Below are 22478 nucleotides of genomic sequence, written 5' to 3'. Positions count from 1 at the left end.
CCATATATCTATATAGATCTAGCTCTATATCCAACAGAGGGCTCATCCAGATATATACAAACCAATGTAAGCCAGACCTTCCATTCTTTCCTACCCTTCCCCTGACTAAAGACATAAAACTTGAATAGGTAGTTCACAAATGAAGATATTCAGTTGGCCGCTAAGTCTTTTAAAAGCTTTTCAAAATCATTTTTTATAAGAGAAATGCGAATTAAAATTATAATGATATAGCATTATATTCTCACCAGAATGAAAAAGATGGTTAATTCCAAATGTAGAGCAGCTGGAACTCATTCACACTGATAGTGGGAATATCAGTGGGTCCTCTGACCCAGCAATTCTGCTCTTAGGTGTGTACAGACTCAATAGAAACATGCACATGTGTCCCAAAGAACATGTCCAAATATTCATAGCAGCATTTCTTGTACTAATGCCAAACTAGAAAAGTTAAAATGTTCTAATAGTAAATGTAGAAATACACCGTAGTGTGTTCATATAATGGTACTAATGCTTCATGCTACAATATGGATGAGGTTCACAGGATTAAATGAAAGAAGACAGCATATTCTGTGACCTCATTTATAGAAATTGTTTTGGTTGTGCTCTAGAAAATCCAGTTCAGAAGCAGGTAGAACCAATCTGTGGTTCTATAAGTCATAATTAAGATATTTTAATTGGTTTTTGAGAGAGAGAGAGAGAGAGAGAGAGAGACAGACAGACAGACAGACAGACAGACATTGATGTGAGAGCAAAACATCGATTGGCTGTCTCCTGTACACCCCCTGCCGGAGATCGAGCCTGCAACCCCAGACATGTGTCTTGACCAGCAACCTTTCAGTGCATGGGACATTGCCCAACCAACTGAGCCACACTGGCCATGGCCATAATGCTCTTTCTTTATTGAGTAATAATTACATGGGCGGGTTCACTTTCCAGGCAAGCCACTTTCCCTGAATCTCTGTTCCACCAACCTGGAAGCTCTCCAAACCCTGTCCTTTTGAACTTTTATGGACGCTTCCGTACTAGACACGATTGCTTAAATCATTGACCATTCTCCTGCCCTTGCTCCCTCTCTGGCGGTTGTGGAGGCAGGAGGTGGGACTGAAAGTTCCAACTGTGATCAAATGGTTGGCTCCTTTGGCAACCAGCCCCTATTCCTTGTTGCTTTCTAAAAGTCACCTCATTGACACTTGTAAGCTCTCATCACATAAGAAATTCTAAGAGTTTAGGGACCTGTAAGCCAGGAAGCTGACTGAACAAAGACCATCTACATATTTGGCCACCTGAATGACTAAAGATGTAATTCTTACATCTCACAATATTGTACTACTATAAGGATCTTTGTGAAGTCTGAATATTTAAAGGGTCAAACACAAAATTTCTTGGCTGTTAGGTTAGGAATAAACTTAGTGGGTTTATGAAATATGAAACCTATCATTGTTTTAAAAAAATATCACAGAGGCCGAAACCGGTTTGGCTCGGTGGATAGAGCATCGGCCTATGGACTGAAAGGTCCCAGGTTCGATTCTGGTCAGGGGCATGTACCTGGATTGAGGGCACATCCCCAGTAGGAGATGTACAGGAGGCAGCTGATCGATGTTTCTCTCTCATCGATGTTTCTAACTATCTCTCTCTGTAAAAAATCAATAAAATATATTTAAAAAAATATATATCACAGAGAACTTACACTGGCCAGGTGGCTCGGTTGGAGCATTGTCCCATACACCAAAAGGTTTCAGGTTTGATTCCTGTTCAGGGCACATACCTAAGTTTCTGGTCGGATCCCCAGTTGGGGCTTGTGGGAGGCTACCTATCGATGTTTCTCTCTCATATCTCTCTCTTTAAAAAAGCCAATAAAGCCCCCAGTTGATCTGACTCGGGTTGGGCATTGACCCAAGAACCAAGAGGTCTCCGGTTCCATTCTTGGTCAGAGCATATGCTGGCCTTGCGGGCTTGGTCCCCAGTAGGGGGCGAGCAAGAGGCAGCCAATCCATGATGTTCCTCTCTCATAGATGTTTCTATCTCTCTGTCCCTCTCCTTTCCTCTCTCTCTCAAAAAGTTTTTTTCACTAAAAATACAGTTTAAAAAAAATCAATAATATATCCTTGGGTGAGGATTTAAAAAAGATTAATGTTGCAGAGAACTAAAATAAGGTGCTGGTAAGTCCTATTACTAGTGATCTTGTTGGTTCAGAGGGAATTTTTTTTATTTGTAATAATGTAAATCTACTTATGATATAATATACTTCTTAGCTAATAAAATTTTATCACCTTTGTATTTTCATAAAACTCCAGCACTTAACATATTCTTTAATATGTTAAGGTTCTTTATGTTGCTTTTCCCTGTAGGCTATAATTGTCTTTAGGGCAGGCACTATTTATTTCTCCTAACATAAATTGTTGCTTATATTAAATCATCAGAGAATGTTTTTAAAAAGAATGAAAATCAATTAGCAAGTAAAAAAAAATGTTGATTGTCTTCACATTGTATAGAAGACAGGGATAAAATCCTGGAAGTTGTGAATTTTGCTATATATTTCCCTTATATATAGGATAAAATTAGGTGCAATGGTTTGGGTAATGATCATGTAACATCTATCCTGTTACCTCCATTGAAAAAATGTTCTTAATATATGTCAGTGTGATGAACTTTGTCTAAGTTTAGCCTCAAATGGTGTGGATAATATTGTTTAAAAATTGGAACATCTGGACTCATGTTTGATAGGTAGCTCATTTTATTCAAAGAACAATGCTGTGAAAGTGCTTTGTAAATTGCAAAGTTTTACAACTAGAAGGTTGTAAAGGAATTCTCTGGCATGGTACCTATTCTGTCTTTGATTCTGAACCCAGGCTTAAATTAATAATGGCTTTAAAATGTTTTATGGGTAAATCACTGGCCTAACATAAGTTGATTATGCTGAAGAAATATTTTAAGATGTGAATTTCATTGATTTTATTATCTTGTGCATAATCACAAGATACTGGGGTATAATAAATGTATTGGTTGGCAAGTTTGGTTTCCTTAGTTGTAAAATTTTTAAAAATGTGTAGTGTTTGCAGTTATGATTATGCTAATTTCCAAAGGTGTTTGATGTTGTAAATGTTTCATTAAATATTTTTCTTTAAATTTTTATCTCCCTAGATAACCCACTTGTTGAGGTTAAAGAACCAATTAAATTGCCAGTAAAAATTAATATGTATATATATATTCAATGATTTCAGTAAACTATTTTGGAATAATTTTATATTTACAAAAAACTTATAAAGATGTGAATATGCATTTTAAATTGTCCTAAGTGATAGTTCTTTATTTAGTATTTCTATTAATGTTTACTATTTTTAGTAAAAATACCTTTGTTTCTGATTTTTGTACAGTGGAAAAGATTTTTGCTTTAGACTATTATTATGTTTAAATGAAAGTATGCTAGTTTAGTTGTTCTTTGCCCTTAAATGTCCATTTTCCTGCACTGTAAAAATGGCTATCAACTATATGGAGAGCTGTGAAACAAATGTGTGTATATATATGATTTGTGTTTTACACTTATGAGCATGAATAACTATTGAATCAGGACCCCAGCGATCATTAAATTACAGAATCAGAAATCTGCCTGGGGAAATGCTCACAATTTCATGTTTTTATAAAATAAAGTAGTTTAAAATAGCATGTGCCAAATTTTTATTTCCCTTTATTCTCCTCTTTTCTATTGTAGTTGTATAGTAACATGAGAGAGTAGTTCGTAAGGACAGATACCACATTTTATTGAATTTAAGATGCTTTCAATTAATTGTAAGATATATCATTAATTTATATATCATTAAGAGAAAAGACCACAGCCTCTTAAAGTATGATAAGATGTCACTGATAATAAGATACATCCTGATTTCATCATTTCCGAATTTTCCATCTTTCTCTTTACTGAATGATTATTCACTCTCCTAGGTTGTTGCCTAAAAAAACGTTTCTCAACCCCGATTCTTCCCCGAACTCTAGTACATTTCTTTTTTCCCTCAGATTACCACTCATTTCTTCTTTCCCAGCATTGCCTGACTCCCAGATACTTCTTCACCTCAGTTACTTATTAATCAATTCTTTGCGTAAGACTTAAGCCTCTGCCATTTTGCTGAAACTGCTGAGGTCCCCAGTAGCTTTCTAATTTTAGTTCACTTGTTAAACCTCTTACTGCTCTTACATTTGGTTCTCCCGGCTCTCTCCAGCCTCTCTCCTGAGCACTGCAGTTTTTGTCTCTGTGCCAATTTTATAATCCCGTGATGCAGATTTTCTTCCTATTTCATCTACGGTATTATTAAAAGAATATTAAAACATGAAAGAAATGCTCCATAAATGTATCATCCAGTTATCATTAATTACTTCCATTTTTTGCATATTCTCATCCTTGGCTTGACCACATGCAAGCACCCTTCCTTCCTTCCTTCCTTCCTTCCTTTTTTCTTTCTGTCTTTCTTTTACCTAGTTGCAATTTTGGTAGGCATATTATTTTATTTTTTACCTTCACATGATAGCAATTATTTTCCCATGGTCCATATGACCTTTAATATTGTCACATTAAGGGGCAATAAATTATAGATTATAGTGTTGATACACTATAGTTTTCTATATAATATTTCTATTGTTGGAAAGTTGACTTGTTTCCAGATTCTTTGTCATTTTTGTTTAATAATAACATTCTAACAGAGTATATTTTCATTCATATAACCAACCTTTTGCTTCCGTTGCATTTTTTACATAAAATCCATTTCTGGGAATGCCATAGGTTACAAGGCTTTTGAACATTTCGCTAAACATTACCTGCTTTCAAAGATGTGAAACCAGTTTATAGAGCCACAGGCAGTTTTAATTCCAGGCTTACCAGTGTCAAATGCACAAAAATTATTTTACTAATAGAGTAAGTGTACAAGATATTACTTTTGTCAATTTGATGGTTCTAAAGTGATGACTACTTCATTTTTGTTCTAATATTTATTTCTTTACTAATGAGGGTAAACATTTCCATTCTATTTAACATTGAATTAATAGTTCCTTATGGATTCTATCTATGGTCTATATCATATTAATCTAATAATCTAATACAAAAGTCTTAACAAGGAAACCTGTGTAGGTTGTAGAATTTCTAAATTGACTTTTTTAAAGCCAAATGTGCAGAGGTAGTCCTGCTTATTCACAGACTGGTGGCTTTTGCCACTGTGATGCTTTAAATTCTTGTAAATCTCATGTTAAATGGACTTTTCCCTCTTCTCCTTACATAGAAATTTGGAGGAAAACCTGCTAACTTTTTCCCTTTGTTAACAGGCCAGTTTTCTTATTATGGTAGTGTAAGTGGTTCTCTTATATGCAACAATTTAAGGAAAATGTTGCTGAATTGTGCTTAATAGTTTTTCTTCCTTTGCTTTTTACTTGAAAATGCTTTTAACATATAGGATAAAATTTAAGTAATTTAATATTACATGATAATTCTGGTCAATTTAAAAAAATGGCTTTCAAATAATTGGTATATATAACATTTATGTTGACAGGAATTAGAGAGACATCTTTCTGAATTGACCTTAACTGATTGATGTGGAGTAGTTTCATGGGCAGTTTAGACGTGAATTTTTTGCTGTTTATTTAACCATGGACTCCAATCTCTTTTTACAGCCCCAATCTCACAATGAATGGATTTGAGCTGTAATCTGTACACCAACTTAATTGGTTTTAAAATCATTCTTGAACCTCTCACTCTTTGAACTTGCTCTTCCTTTTACTGACATGATGGCCATTTCCTAAAGGTCCATCCGTAGTTACCATCCCCTTTTATGCATTCTTTTTTGTGAGCTCAACCTTCTTCTATTTTAGCATATTTCAAACCCACCTGAAACCACAAAACCATAACTCACACCCTGGCTTCTCAAACCAGCTGTGTGTGTGTGTGTGTGTGTGTGTGTGTGTGTGTGTGTGTTTAAAAAACATATTTTTAATGATTGCAGAGGGAGGGAGAGAGATATAGAAACATCAATGAAGAGAGACAATCATTGATTAGCATGCCCCCAGCATGCCCCCTACAGGGGATCGAGCCAGCAACCCAGGCATGTGCCCTGACTAGTAATCAAACTGTGACCTTGTGGTTCATAGGTGAACGCTCAACCACTGAGCCAACAACAGCAGCCTGGCATCAGCCATGTTTTTAACTTTTCTGGAGTCTGTTGTTTACAGCAGTTTCACAAGCTTAAGTGCCTGGCCAACAATGTAAGTGAGAAAAAGCAGGCCTGAGGGTAAGAAAAACTATTTTTCTACACTAAAAAACAACAACAGAGAGAGTAGAGTGATAAATGGCCATTGACATAGGTTCAGGGTCAGGAAGACAGTACTGGGGACCGTAGAGAGTGGGAGACTACAGGCCCCATCCAGGTTGTTTGGCTCCAGCCACGGTTGCTGTTTGGAAATATGGGCCGGAAGTTACCAGATCTCCAGAGAAGCTGTAAATCAGGACTTTCATGTTAAATATCCTGAATTTTAAGGAATAGTGTGAATTTTTGTAAAATATTGCATGGGCCAAAGAAAATATGCTAGTGGACCAAGTTCAGTTTATAGGCTCTCAGTTTATAACCTCATCCTGTAAAGACACTTTAAATTTTGTATATTAACGTCAAGTACTCCTGTGTCTCCCATTCTTTCCTTTGGTTTCTGTGCTCACCTACTGGGACAGTGGTCGGCAAACTCATTAGTCAACAGAGCCAAATATCATCAGTGCAACGATTGAAATTTCTTTTGAGAGCCAGATTTTTTTAACTTAAACTATATAGGTAGGTACATTATTATTAACTTAATTAGGGTTCTCCTAAGGCTTAGGAAGAGCCACACTCAAGGGGCCAAAGAGCCGCATGTGGCTCGCGAGCCGCAGTTTGCCGACCACAGTACTGGGAGAACCATTCACCCAGTTATTTCAGCTAGGGCCATCCAAATCATCATTGACACCTTTCTCCCTTATTACTTCTTATTTTGAGAGAGATCTGGGTCAAAGAAAAAGTTTTTCATGAGTGAAGGAAGATTTGAACATGTTTATAGGCAGAAGGGAAGAGGCCAAGGGAGAGGATAATGGACAGAGCTCTGTGTCCACCTGGGATGGGATTCAGGATGTGGGATCCAGCTGCTACCTCCATGATCCGGTGCTGACCTACCCTTCATAGTTTATTTCCCAGTAATCTTATTTTAACCCCAAATAATTATTTTTTTTGTGGATGTCATATTTCCTTGAAATTCTTGAGGAACTTTATTATACTTTAAAACATGTTCTTTGTTTTCCCATATTCTTATTTTTCTTAGGCATTCTTGAATTTGATACTCCTTTCCATGTTGTTAATTTTCATAGAGTGGGCGTGTGGGGGAGGTAAACCTTTCCTCTACCCTCCTAGGCTCTCTGGCATAGATTAACAGGAAAATAGCCTACAATTAAAAACAATAACAAAAACAAGAAACCCATGTACATGGGAGATTTCTCAGGAAAATAAGACACACAAAAAAAACAGTTAGGCCTAAGTGTTTATATATTGGTTTGAACAAAGAATAGTCATTGTGAAAAAGTAAAATCTATGGGAGGTTAAAGGAAGATAACAGCATTATTTAAAGCTTTGTTTGCACAGATTATTCTCAACCTGCAACCCAGGTACTTTTCTTGACTCTGAATCAAATCTGAAACCCTTAGGTTCGAAGGCCAACACTCTAACCACTGAGCAAACAGTCCAGGGCACCCCTTCGATTTCTTTATTGTAGATTTATTTGTGGCAAATGATACAACCAAAAGGTTGAATTCTGTGTTATAGAGATTCTGTTCACCTGTAGCACCTGTGGGCTTTGATTTACAGGAGCCTTGATAGGGGCAAGCCATGTTGGGTAGGGTGGATTTTCCCATTAGATGTGTGGGGTCCTTGCCTTCTGAGTGCAGGTAGACTGTAAGTAATAAGTTACTTGGGACATACATGGTCCAGTTTCTCTAGTATCACTCTGGTATTTCTCATGGCTTTAATCTAGGGGTAATGCCACCCACAGCTTCTCATGGACAGAGAAGGGGTTGACATGGTATCATGGTCTTCAGTTACCTGGTTCATCATGCACAGTATGCTGCTTCTCCCAGCATCTGCTGACCCAATTTTGGTTTTTTTCTAGGTTCTGCCAGGACAACTTTTTTTGCGATCTAGCCTCTTATTTCCAAGGGGTTACTGGTCTTTCAGGTCTTTTGAGTTTTGTCTTCAATCTGTATGCTTTCTGATTCTTAGAATTTATCAGTGCTCTGGTCTGTTGATGTCATCTCTACTGGGATTTCCTGTACTTCTGTGAATTTTTGTATATTTTTTATTTCTTATTAAATTTCATGAAATAGGAGGTGGGGGGAAGGTAAATTTGTGGGGTTTTAACAGTTTTGATCCAATAATCTTTTCTTTTTATACAGTTTTGCTTTTTCTATTTTTGCTCATGCTGTTTTCCTTTAATCCCCTCTCTATATGTACAGATCTGAAATTGGCCATTTACTTTTTTAAAAATGTTTTTTTGTTATTACTAGAGGCCTGGTGCACAAAAATTTGTGCACTGGGGTTGGGGGAGGTCCCTCAGCCTAGCCTGCACCCATTTGCAGTCCAGGACCCCTTGGGGGATGTCCACCTGTCGACTTAGGCCCACTCCCTTGGGACCCGCCCTGCCGCCCTGGGTCGGGTCGCACACGGGATGCCCGCCGCTCCGGGTCGCAGATAGCAGGCCCAGATTGCGGTGGGGCAGGCGGGATGGCGCTGACCCACCTTGCCTTCAGTATGCAAATTAGCCACCATCTTTGTTGGTTAATTTGCATATCACGCTGATTAGCCAATAGGAGGCATAGCAGAGGTATGGTCAATTACCATGTTTGTCTATTAATAGATAGGATTGATTTCAGAGAGGAAGGGAGAGGGAGAGAGAGATGGAAATATCAACTATGAGAAAGAATCATTGATCAGCTGCCTCCTGCACGACCCCTCCTGAAGATTGAGCTGCAACCCGGGCATGTGCCCTTGACTGGAATTGAAACCAGGACCCTTCAGTCCACAGGCTGATACTCTATCCACTGAGCCAAACCATTTAGGGCTGCCATTTACTTTTGATACATCTGTGACATTGTTCATGAGATTTTTTGTCTTGGAATGTTTTCGCCCCGTTGTTCTGCCTGGGAAATGCTATTAGGGAAGCACAAAGCTCAGTAGCTTAAGTCAAGGCCTACGTTCAAAATTGGGTTCCACTGCTACTAGTAGCTGTATCACCTTGTGGAATTATGTCTCTAGCTCTTCCATCCCTCCTGAGAATTATGGGTAATAATAGCATCTGCCACTTAATATTTTTGCGAACAATCAGATGGGATAGTCAAGTTAAAACACCTGGGACACAGTAAGTCCTGAAACATTGTTAGCTTAAAAAGTTTAGATGCATCAAGTTCTTACCTGGGCAACTCCACCCCCTTTGCTTTGCCTGATTTCCTTCCAGCCCTCCTCTTCCTTTTCTCCAGACCCCAAGTTAGAACTAATATAGCCCTGCTCTGCCCTCAGCATTGTAAAAGCTGTAGTAGTGCACATCTCACAGTTTACTTTTATTTTAGTTAGTCAGGGGGTATCTCAGTCATTAGGTATGCTTTTTTGGTAGGCGCATGATGCCTTTCCCCCCAGGTGAATGGAATTAAATTAAGGCATTTCTTTCCTTGTTTGACTTTAAATATAAAAACCTTTAAAACTCATAGTGGGTTTCCTATTTTGCCTGGTGTATCAGTACAGGTTCTCTAGAGAAACAGAACCAGTAGAAATACATAAGCTGATATGCCGGGAGCCGGTCCATCCCTGCTGTTTCAAGGGGCCTGGCATACATGGCATACTGTTCTTAATATGTTTGCTCACCTTCTTGGCGCTATGTGTTTTAACCCAAGGTCACCTCTCTGAGAAAGGTTGTTTCCCCAGGATAGGGATTTTCCCCTGAAGTTAGGGAGGGAATAAAACCTCTTAACTAAGTGCCAGGCGGGTAATTAATCACTTTAACTACGAACAATCATGCTTAAGCTACATAATCTTTACTCCCTTGAATGGAGATAAGAAACGCCCTAACCTTTGGAATAGCGATTGATAGGATTGGAATCAACTGGTATAAATACAGATGTAACAGGAGACAGAACTTAGAGACAGAACTTAGAAGACAGAACCTACACAGAACCTAGAGACAGAAGAACTTTGCTGGAGAGAACATGGCAAAAGATCTTGGACAGAACCTGGCTACAGAACTTGGTTGGAGAACCTAGACAGAACCTGGCTGAAGAACCCGGCTACAGAACCTGGTGACCGAACCTGGCTGGAGAACCTAAACCAAACCTGGCTGGAGAACCTAGTGAGAGAACATGGCTACAGAACCTGGCTGGAGAACCTGGAGAACGTGGCTGGAGAACCTAGCAAGAGAACATGGACACAGAACTTGGCTGGAGATTGTGGCTAGAGATCCTGGCAAGGCTGCTGATCAACTGAACGCTGTCTCCATGTCATTCCTTCTTTGCCGACTCCGTCCACCTTTGGGGACCCCTGGACCTGCTGGGGCTGGACCCCGGCACTGATGCTCAAGTCTTAAATGAGAATTTCTCCTTTAGGGAACCTAGTCTTTGATATTAAGGCCTTCAACTGATTAGATGAGGCCCACCCAAATTATTGAGGGTAATCTCTTTTACTAAAATGTCAAATGATTATAGCTGTTTTTTTCAGCAATACCTAGATTAGTATTTGATTAAATAACTGAGTACTATAGCCTAGCTAACTTAACACATAAACTAACCACCACACCTACTGTTTAGGCTTAACCAGTGTAGAAAGACACTATCTGGTTGGTTAACTATTATAGCAATAAATTTTAGGCAGTATATACTGATGTCATCAAACATCCAATTGAATATTCATGCATCTAGTTCTTAACAACAGTGTTGTTTTTAGTGTATGGTGATGGCGAGGTTTGTGCATGTTTATCCAACTTGTCTGAGAAGTATGTTCTCCCCATTTTGAGTAAATATGACAGTTATGATTTGAGCCTGTTTCCTTCATGCTTATTTTCAGTGAAAAGATTTGTATATTGGCTAGATTTCAAAAATTTTGTAAAGAACCTGGTTATTTAGAATTCAGGCCAAGTGCACAGTTGTTACTGTATAGGAAAGCAAACACTGCCTTCTGATTATTCAGTGTGCTCTGAGAAAAAAAGGAATGAAGAATTTGTGTAGTGAAACTATGGCTTAATAAATTCAATGACTGTTAGGCTGATGCACTTATTACATACCATCAAGAATGAAAACTAATGGTTCCCCTGACATATCCCTAGTGTATTCCATTGCAGTTCATTTCTTCTGTTAACCTGTATAACTGCTTCTTATGTAAGTAAAGATTGTCACCTCTGCTTAAAGTAGAACTCTTTTCTATGGACCACAGAACTGCTCTTTTTAAACTAGTGCTGTTGGAAAGCAAACAAAATGAATTAGAGCTGAATCAGCTAGAACTGTCACTTGATGTCTTTATGTAATTTCCCATCTGTTGTAAAGATTTTGTACATACTCCCACCATATAAAATATGGACCACGATCTAAATTCTGAACACTATTTTATAACATTTAAAATAAAGAAAAATAGATTGTACCTTTGCTGCCAAATGTAAATACATAGCTTATACTTTTCCCAGTTGTTAAAATTTGCTAGTCTTATTATATGATGTGAAGAACGTTTTGCTTTGAGGGTGGTTGGTAGGCTCCTGAGGGCTCTTCATCCTGACTTTGGCCGGGTCAGTTAGCAATGGTGACACCACATTATCCGAGGGCCATACAACTGTGAGCAGTGTTTTGTTTTTAATCCAGTTTTACTGATTTGAAAAGTTGTTTAAGTTTTTGGTAGAAAGTTATATATATAAATAAATATTTAAAAAACATATATTTTGTTAATCCTCACCAAATGTTGTTTTTTCCATTGCTTCTTCTGAGAGAATGGAAGGGAGGGGAGAAGAGAGGGATGGGTGAGGGGGGTGGAGAAAAAGAGAGGGAAGAGAGAGAAACAGAAATGTCAGTGTGAGAGACACATCAACTGATTGCCTCCCACATGTGCCCTGACCTGGGATGGGGAGTGAACCCTGCAACCCAGGTACCTGCCCTTGACCAGGAATCAAACCTGCATCCCATCTGTGGGTTGACCAATGCTCTAACCAATGAGGACACTGGCCAGGGCTAAAAAAATATACATTTTAAAAATGAATCCACAACACAATTGGTATGAACCTAAGAGAAGCAATCACACCTGTGGTGGTTGCTGACTGACAAAATAACAGACTTTTTTTCTTTCCTCTTTTGCTCTTTATCATGATATAAGCTCATAGTTACAGAATGTGAATCCATATAATGTGATGCCCATGATCTTGTTGTTTCTGGAATTTTCATATTTTCTGCCTCTCCTAATATGTTTGTGCCCAACCCTCGTAATTAAGTGGCTTCCTATTATCCCTGGAAAGTTCCAATTAAATTTTAGACACAGTATAGCAGGGGTGGGGAACCTTTTTTCTGCCAAGGACCATTTGGGTATTTAGAACATCATTCACGGGCCATCCAAAATTATCAGCTTTAAAATTGACCTGCTATATTTGGTCAGACATTTAATTAACGCACCCCTAATGCCCTGGCAGGGCCAGACCAAATGATTTCGCAGGCCTATACGGTCCTTGGGTTGGATGTTCCCCACCACTGGTATAGAGGGACAAGATAATACCAAGGTATAGACATGGTTTAAAATATGCAGGCCTAGAAAGTCAAGACTAATTTTATCTGCCAGGGTTGCTTCCTCATTTGAAAAGTTAAAACTTCCTACCCACTGATCTGTTAGATTGGAAGCAATTGTGATACTGAAAAGAAATCCCTTCATCAGCCTTTGAAGAACAAAGTCAGCTTTTAAAATGTCATAATTTGTGTCCAAAAGGCAAGCCCATTGACCTTCCAAATTGTGTTTCTAAGCTGTTTTTGTTACCCTCGTTTCTTTATGGGATATTCAGCTGAGTATGTTAAAATGTAGGGGCTTATTTCCACCAGTCTCTTCGTCCACCATCTGTTACTTTCCCCGCCCCCTCAGGGTTGCATTCTGCCCCTGACACTCCTGTGTGCTCCATCTGATCACCACTCTTCTCCAAAGGCCCACCTGGGACTGAGAGCAGAGGTTGAGCTACACTGCAGACACCACCTTCAGCAAAGGGAGGCTTCATGGCTCTGCTCTGTGAGGACACAGAGCTTGCTGGTGTATCAGTGTTTGATGTCCAGGGAGAATGAGCTATGAGAAAGCAGCCACTTATAGAATTGACCCGTGTTCTTTGTTAAAAAAAATTAAAATGTCTTACTTTTTATTCAAGCTTAACACACATAAAGATAAGTGAATCATAAGTGAACGCTTTGATGAATTTTCTCATATTGAGCATAGTCATGAAACCACCACTCAAATCAGAGAATCCAATATCACTAGCCCACCAAAATTCCCCCTTCTACCTCCTTCTGGTCTCTACCATCCCCCCACACTCAGAGGTAACTGTTATCTCACGAACTTGTTGTCTCTGGAATTTTTGTAAAAAGTAGTTTTACCTACTTTGAACTTTACTAAGATGGCATCATACAGTTTTGTATTTTCTCAGATATCTGGCTTTTTTGTTTCAGCATTATGTTTGTGAGATTCATTTATGTTGTTGCATTCTTTATAGTTCATTCATGTTCATTACTGAATAGCAGACTGCAGCCTATGCCGGCTGCCTGATTTTGTAAATAAGGTTTGATTGAAACACAGACCCACCCATTCATTTCCGTGTGTCTGGGGCTGTTTTCCCACTCCAAAGGCAAAGTCCAGCAGTTGCAACAGGGCACAGAGACCTTATGGCCTGCAAAGCCAAAAATACTTGCTATCTGGCCCTTTTCAGAAAACGCTGACTGACCCCTGCTGTATAGTATTCAATTGTATGAATACGCCACAGTTTATTTGTTACTGAGTTTTGTCTTCTTTGAATATTATTGTACGTGTGTCTGGGACGATGTGCCTGTATGTGCATTCCTGGTAGGCATTTCCCTAGCAGTGGAATTGCTGGGCCACAGTGTATATCTATGCTCCACCTTATTAGATATTGAGGAACAGTTGTCTAGTCCTCACTCCCAGCAGCAGTGCATGAGAGCTGAATTGCTCCAGGTCCTAAGACTTGTGTCCTCAGATCTTCATTTTTATTCATGTAGTCATTTTTAGTCAGTAGGTAATTTTATGTCACTGTGGTTTTAATGTGTATTTTCTTGGTAAATGATTGAGATTGAGCACCTTTTCCTATGCTTATTGTCACTTGGATATCTTGTTTGGGTGCTCTGTCTTTTTCTTACTGTTTTATGTGAATTCTGTATACATCCTATATGAGTCCTTTGGAGGATATATATATTGAAAACATCTTTCATGCTGAGTCTTGCACCTTTATTTTTTAAGTTGTTTTTTATTTTATCTTTCTGAACCTGTAGGGGATCAGGATATGTACCCCACAATATACCAATGGTGGCATATTTTGAACTGAAGGAAATTGAGAAATAGCAGACACAGGAAGACCTGTCTTCCCCCATCTGCCTGAAAGCAGGGCATAAGTTTCCATTTTTAAAGGTGCACCCATCTTCCAACCAGAAAGAGGAAAAAGATTTTTATCACCAGAAATTAGTCTTCATAACAGATCTTACTAACCAATTCTTATCTACCGTATATATTTTTTTCTTAGTCATATTTCTACAATTTATCATCCTTAAGAATCCAAACCTTTTCCTTTGTTTAGTCACTTCTCTAAAATGCATCTCCCTTTGTTAAAGTGGTATTTAAGTCCCATAACTGCCTCTTTGGCATTTTACTTCTTTTCTGTGATATCCCCCTGCATATAAAAATATTAACATCAATAAAGAAATATATGCCTTTCCTCCTATTAATTTCTTTTTATCAGTTTACTTTGCATATGCCCAGGAACTGAACGTGAGAGGGTAGAGGAAGTTTTTTGTCTCCTGCAAACACGGAGGCAAGTGAAACTAGACATGTTATTATTTGTAGATACAGGGACAGTAGCTGTTCTCAGCCTTGTCAGGGCATACTATCCCCAGGAAGCACCACAGCATCAATAGATTTCTGATAAGTCCTGCTTAATTAAGAGTGTGATTTGCTATATTGTTATTTGTCCTGGGGTCTTTCGTCTTTCACTTATGAATATTAAAAGCCATTCTAGGGTCTTAGAGTCCTCAATTCTATGGGTGTGTTTCTTTAGCATTCCATATCCATGCTGAATATTCAAAGATTTTATTAGGATTCAGTGTGAAATATTTGAACCAGAAATGTGTATTATTTTGAGGACTATTATTTCTTAAGGTCCCTGAGTTTAGAAATTTAGAATTTGAAGCTGATTAACTTAATTTTAGGTTGCATCAAATGGAATAGAGTGGATGTGTGTTGTAGGGCTAGACTGTATGATTCTTTTGGTCAATTTAGTAATTCTGCTTTTGTTTCAATTTTATAAATAGCATTGCAGGGCAGTATTACTTGATTAAAATGTATTTTGTGTGTTTGTTTTGGTGGTCTACAGATGATTTGATCTTGAAAATACTTAGAGATACTCTAATATTACAGACATTTTCTCTTAATTTAAGTGCAGCTGCATACTTTAAAAAGGCTGGTTTGCTTTAAGAAAAAAAGATAAAAAGTTTTTTATGCAACTGTTTTATCTTGGTGAAATTTATTTTGTACTTTATTTTTTATTTTTATACCATTTTTAACTTTTTATTTCTCTTTTTTCAGGTTATACATTATTTCTGTGGATGCTAATTGTCTAAATTTCTGTAGCCATGGCACAAGACTATAGTAAGTACTATACTATTTATCCTATGATGAACCTGCTTTAAATGTGTTGACTTTGTCTTCAGATTTCTCATTGGAGCAGTGGAAATATAGAAGCCAAGTTTTTAAAATCGACTTTTCTCAAAGGGGTCAATTCATGTCTTCATCTGCTTCTTGAGTCTTTAGCCATATATATAACTACATATCACGACAGTCTTACTCAGGTTATTCTGTAAATATTAGCAGAATGCATATTGGGGCTGGAGCCATGTCATGTATCCTACTGATCCCCCCTGTCATGAGCTGAGCAACTGACTGCAGCTCTAGGGTGGGCCCAAGGATTAGGGGCACCCCTCTCTCTGCTTTGTCCATGATCAGCCCATCGCTGACAAAACATCAGCTAGTGTTGGGCATTACCTGACCAGAAGGATGGTTTCAGGCATGGCCTGGTAAACCCGTTCTAGCCGATGAGACTCCAAGGTAGGCTTGCCAGGAACTTGGGGCAGAAATTTTCTGATACACAAAGTACAGGGAGAGCCTGCCTCTCTTCTTCTGGATGTTGTTTGGTGCCAGTGTGAGGTCTGATGTGTCTGCAGCCTGAGCAAGAAGCCACACAGGGTGGAGGACAGAGAAGCCAGTCCCGGAGCCTGTCTCTCCACCAGAAGTCCAAGCTGTTGAGCCAATACATTTCCTTTCTGTTTAAGCCAGTTTGCATTGGGAGCCAAACATCCCAAGTGATTCACTTAATCTCCATTTATTTTTAGTAATCCATTAGTTTCTCCCTGGGGAATGTGGGAGTAATTGCAAAGTGAGGCACATGGTACCATTAAGTTAAACTGGCAGAGTGTGCTGGTGTGTTGGTGGCACCCTCTTCACACTTAACAGTTAACAGGTAGTGATTTCGTATTCAAAGACAGGAGGATAAAATATATCACTTTTAGATCCCCCCCTCCTCCTGAAGGTTTTGCCTTTTAATCAACCCAGTTTGTTTACCAATTCTTTGGAGCAGTTAAAAACCCAGGGTAAGCCTCCAAACTGCAGCGCCATTTCTCTGCCTCTGAGGAACCACCATCCTGGTTTTGATCTTTATTCTCCTTGTGCATATGTTTGTCCTTTTACCACACATGTGTCGTATGGTTTTTTGCATGCTTTTAACTTCAGGCAATGTAGATACTATGTCTCTTTATTGTTCAGAAGCTCAGTTTAGAATATTTTTTAAGAGGCTGTAAATTAGTTCTCAGATGCTTCGCCAAAGATTGATTACTAGGCATCCTAGTGATCTGAACTTTTAAGTGGTTGATGCATTTAATCAGCATGCTGACAGCCTCTTAACTTAGGCAGTAGTCTGGTGCTTGGTTACCTTCTGAGTTCTCTTTCTGTACCTGGTCCTGCAGTCCTGTGCAGGTTTCGTACCTGCAGGACACTCAGACCAACTGTGTCATCAATGAGCTTTTCAGAATGTGTTCGTTCCTTTTTATTTAAATAGCTCTATTCACCCTATGGCCAGTATGCTTGCTTTTGGGATACTTAGAGGTAAATCTGGGCATTTTTCTATACTCTGACAATTAGTTGTCACACTTATAGAACTTACTTCTGTGTTTTCTAAATTTGTCAGTTTGTCCCTGTGCTGCTAGCAGCAGTTATAAAAGAGGCATCAACTCCAATGAATAGATTGCGCAGCATGGCACCTGGAAACATAGTACTGTGAGGGAGGAAAAAAATCATTTTTCTTCTACCCCTCTAAGCTCTTCTGGCTAGACTAATGATCAAATTCCCAAAGCAAACAGTGTCCAGCTAGTAAAGTTTCCTGGCTGGCTCGCCAAAACCCTTTTAAGTTCTTCTAGCTGGACTAATTAATTAACATGGACAAATTAACAGGAGAAAACCAAATTTATTACATGTGCACCTACAGGGGTTCTATATGAATATGAGACCTGAGGACATATTCCAGGACTTCTGTGAGGATCACATGAGATGAGGCACGAGAAAACGCTTCACAGACATTTGGTTGGGGGGGATGTGGTTTAGGACTTCAAAGGGCAGGAAGGTAATTCACATGGAGATAGAAAAGCAAATATTTGATAAGTAAATGTTTGCTGGACCATCCTTAACAGGACACAGAGGACTTTGATCAAAAGGGCCTGGCTAGGTTCCTCCCTATTACACACTACTGATGTTAAACTGCAGTTATCTGTGATGACATCTCCCTTCCCTTAGGTCCTCTAAATTATTTTTAGGCAGTTAGGGGGAAGTTAAAGGTTTTTCTTGAGTTTTCTGTTTCTTAAAAAAGAAAATAAGTTTCAAATAATCAGTATTCTAAAAGGCATGTTTTGGGGTGGCAAACTATGCTTTCCCCAGCCTCCTAGTCACAAGTGACTAAGGTTCTCAGTATCTCAGTCCCTTGAGAACCTCAGAAATCTTTTCTGTGCTGTTTATTTCCGTTTGTGCCCCAGTGTGAGCCTTGGAGATAATTTTTATCATTCTTGTCCGAAATGTATCTTAGATCATTTAACTTCTGCATACAGAGAGCTCTGTTTCTCTAAATCTCAATCTCAATCTCTCTCTCTCTCTCTCTCTCTCTCTCTCTCTCTCTCTCTCTATCTTATTACCCCTTGTTCTTGTTTGGAATGTTGTTGTTGGACCTGGAAACTGAATAGTCCTTTCCATTTAGAGATAATTCTTTTGGTTGGGGAACAGAATTACTGATAAAGTGCCAGAGAAAGATTGATGACAATCAAAAGAGGATTTCTTTCCTTTTTACTTTCAGGGTTATCTTTGCTTAAATGTTTACCATGTGAACAAAAGGTAAACGCAAAAGAGTTTTACCCCTTAATTCATCTATATTGTCTCTATATTACAGGAAGGAAAACAGTAAGATCTTTCGTTGAAATTTAGGTTTTTTTGTGCTTGTGCATGTTTTTTGATTTTTGGTTTTTGTTTTGGTTAAAAGAATGTGTTCTTGTCTTAATTTTATTCAAATGTAACTATCTTTAGGTTTTTTTTTCCTTCATTGTGGACTGAGGCTCTTAAATTAAAATGTTGCCACTGTTAGAAGATTATAGCCATCAAGTTGAAACACCTAATCAATGAGGCCCCTATGAAAAGAGCTACTAAGTCTCTCCCCTTGGGATATGGTCAGTTTTCAAGATAGTATGTCATTTTGTACATCAGGCCAAACACAGACACAAGAAATGTAAGATATCCTATAATATGTCTTATATCCATTTTCTTGTTTTAAAAACTTTAATGTTATGAGTACTTTTAAAGGGAAAAAGCCTATTGAAAATTTTATTTAAAAAAAATTAATTCAGGGCCCTGACCTGTAGCTCAGTTGATTAGATTATTATCCATCCCTATGTGCCAAGGTTTCGGGTTTGATCCCCAGGTGGGGAACATACAAGAAGCAGCTAATGAATGCATAAAGAAGTGGAACAAGTTGTTGTTCCTCCCTCCCTCCCTCCCTCTGTAAAAAAATAAAATAAAAAATTAAAAAATCAATTTTTTGTTTCTTGTGGAATGACGTCTTCTTACTTATTTTCTACATAAAGAGATTTGTAGACTTGGCTTGTTTTTATACCTCAAAATGAAATGGTGCCTTTGTGAGGGATGGCCCACTGGGCTGAGGGGACGTGTAGACAGTGACTCAGATCTGTAATTAGGTCCTGCTCTCCAAACCCTGGTTGACTTGAAAGTGCTGGCCATAGACCATTTAGTCTGGGAAAGTAATATATGAATCATCTAAATTGGCACAAATTATCTGGAATGCTATTAAACGCTTTCTCCTCTCTATTCTCATTGAGGGAATTAGAAAGGGAGTCTTGTTCTTTGAGTTTTAAAGTATCCTAGAGGGTAAAGATACATCCGTGAGAGCACATGCCTTCCCTAGATAGAATACAGAGCAGAGTGTCTGACGTTGGTAAAGCAGTTCCAATTTTGTAGGTCTGTGTTACAGCACTCCTCCTGCTTTCTGTCCTTTCCTTTGTGAAGAAGGTAACTGTTGCCTGTCTTCTAGCTCCAGTTCTCTCACCCCCACCCCACCCTGTTCTCTCAGAAAGGGAAACCCAGGGGCTGCTTGTCCCTGGAGCCTCAGCTTAACCCCATATTGGAGGTAGGAGGAAGTTCTAAAAGTTTATATTGTATCTGTTTTGCTTACTCTAACTTGTCCTATTCATCATCGTCTCTCACAGTTAGGATGGAATTTTGATATGCTTTTCTTCCCTTTCTCAAAATAATGGGTCAACAGATGTATCGAGACCTATTAGGCACCTGGCAGTGAAGTGGGTGGACGTTAGTTTTTGTCTTCACTAAATAGTAACTTGACTTTGTTGCCATTTATTTTATATTAAAACTTTAAAATAACCATATACATTCTGAAGTGGAGGACATTTATAAGTCATTTAGGAATAAAAATAAAGACTATTCTTAGATAGAAAGTGAACCTTTTAATTCATTTTTTTTTCTTTTGGGTTTTCTCTGATGGTGCATTAGGATCCTGCCCAGTACTTATTATCTTACTGTGCCTGCGAGAGAGAGAGAGAGAGAGAGAGAGAGAGAGAGAGAGAGAGAAACAACAGCAAGCAGTTTTATCCAATTTGTAAGAAACACACCGGCTTTTCAGCTTGTAATGTGAGTTGACGTTTTATCCGTGGGTAACTGTGTCTCTTCATATTGGAGTATGTGTGAGTGGGCATGGCAGAGGAATGCATCTTTTGATGGGAAGAAGGAAGCCATAGTTGGCTGTGTAATTTTGTGTTTTGCAGGCGTAACTACTGTTTTGTGTCTGTGGTTGGATGTGCATGAGCCTGTGAATTAGGTTGTCTTCATCCGTGGCAGTGCTGTGTGTTACACATTATCATGTTCGCTTTGGAGCTGTTAAGACTCAGGCGTTCAGATTATAACATTGTTAGCAGACTGCTGAGTTCAGTTGAAAGATTTTAGAGTGAGTTTCTAAGAAACTAATCGGTGAAATATTTCATATCAGTGAATACCCTTGATAAAATTCTTTTATTACGTGGTTAGTTACGCTCTTTTTTCTTGATATAAATCACCAAAACCTTCAAATTAGCGATTTATAAGCTGCTGTTCACTAAGAACTGTGATCCTGTTTGTCTAAGGACTTGTTTAGTTTCCAGTTGTCTTTTTCACTTGGTCTCTCTTTGCAATTAGGAGCCCAAACACCATGCTTTAGTACCAAATACAAATCGCTCAACCTTATTATCCTTAGTTTACATATTGTATAAATAATTGGGTCATTAGCCACACCTAAACAGAGGAGTGTGAAAGGTTTTACCTTTAGTGGGAGTTTAAAACCACTTTAGGGCAGTGGTTCTCAACTTGTGGGTCGCGACCCCTTTGGCGGTCGAATGACCCTTTCACAGGGGTCACCTGAGACCATTCTTCATATTAGATATTTACATTATGATTCATAAAGTAGCAACATTACAGTTATGAAGTAGCAACGAAAATAATTTTATGGTTGGGTCACAACATGAGGAACTGTATTTGAAAGGCCAGAAGGTTAAGAACCACTGCTTTAGGGCTTCTGGATTACTGTGTGAGTTATTTCTCCCATGGCAGCTAGTGTCCATTGCTAATGGGTGCAGTGACTGTGAGACCTCAGTCAGGAATTCTGAAGTTCTAACGAGGTGAAAAATATCTAAGAGTTTCACCTTCCATTGCATGGCATCCCCTCAGTATCAGATGTCTTCTAACTCTGGAAATGAAATCTCAGTTTCTGAATGAATGCTAATCTCTGATGAGAGCTTCCCACCTTCACTTGTTTATTTTTTTAAATTCTTGTCAAATCAATAAAATATCGTTAGTCTGGTCTGTAGGGTTAGGCGCCCCCTCTGTAATCTGAAGTGCTCTGATAAAACAGTGTGTGAAGATAGACCAGCTGTCTCTGTTGCTGTCTGAATAGTTGGCCCCATCTCTAAAATTTGGTATCTCCATTGTATAATTACATAGTGGCCTTCTTTTAAAGATGGAAACGCCAGTATATATCCATTCACTCTGCAAGAGTATAAGCTTGTTGGTTGTAAAGATTCAGGCCAACATCCAGCAATTATTGTTGCTATAATTTGATCCTTTAATTGTATTTTGCTCAGCATTTGGAGTAACATCCATTCAGTTGTATTTGCTTGAAGCATCAAGAAAATCTCAGTTAACACTTTTTCTTCCAGCAAACATGGTAATTAGCGTATGACCACTACCCTTCCCATTGGCTAATCAGGGCAATATGCAAATTAACTGCCAGCCAAGATGGCGGCCGGCATCCAGGCAGCTGGAAGCTAACATGAGTCTTGCTTGCTTCAGTGACGGAGGACTCCAACGTTCCCCGCTTGCCTTGCTGGCCTCTGAGCTTGAAGTTTGAAACATTGTTACAAATGTAGAAGCTAAACAAAATCCCAGAAACCTGCTTTCAGCCAGCTGGGATCTCAGAGCTGGAGTTGATACAGTGTTTTGATTATAAAACCCAAACAAAGGCCAGATACCTGCTTTCAGCAGCGGAGGCCTCAGAGCTGGAGCCAAGCCCAGAGCTAAAGCTGGCCCAGAATTAAAAAAAAAAAAGAAAAAAGGAGCAGTTGGGAGGTT

The 22478-nt window shown here is 38.7% G+C and overlaps 1 protein-coding gene across 7 annotated transcripts in view; it reads left to right on the top strand.

Annotated features, from left to right (window-relative positions):
- SIPA1L1 (signal-induced proliferation-associated 1 like 1) overlaps positions 1–22478 on the top strand; it is a 339956-nt gene that overhangs the window by 145266 nt on the left and 172212 nt on the right. For all 7 annotated transcript variants that reach the window (XM_015562016.1, XM_006760733.2, XM_006760732.2 and 4 more), the window contains one exon: positions 15846–15908. The gene's annotated coding sequence lies outside the window, so the exon portion shown is untranslated. The remainder of the gene's footprint in view (positions 1–15845; positions 15909–22478) is intronic.

This window comes from Myotis davidii, unplaced genomic scaffold (assembly GCF_000327345.1).
Source record: "Myotis davidii unplaced genomic scaffold, ASM32734v1 scaffold17, whole genome shotgun sequence".
Lineage (NCBI taxonomy): Eukaryota > Metazoa > Chordata > Mammalia > Chiroptera > Vespertilionidae > Myotis > Myotis davidii.
The sequence above is the reverse complement of the archived record's forward strand: the minus strand, read 5'-3'. Positions and strand labels throughout refer to the sequence as shown.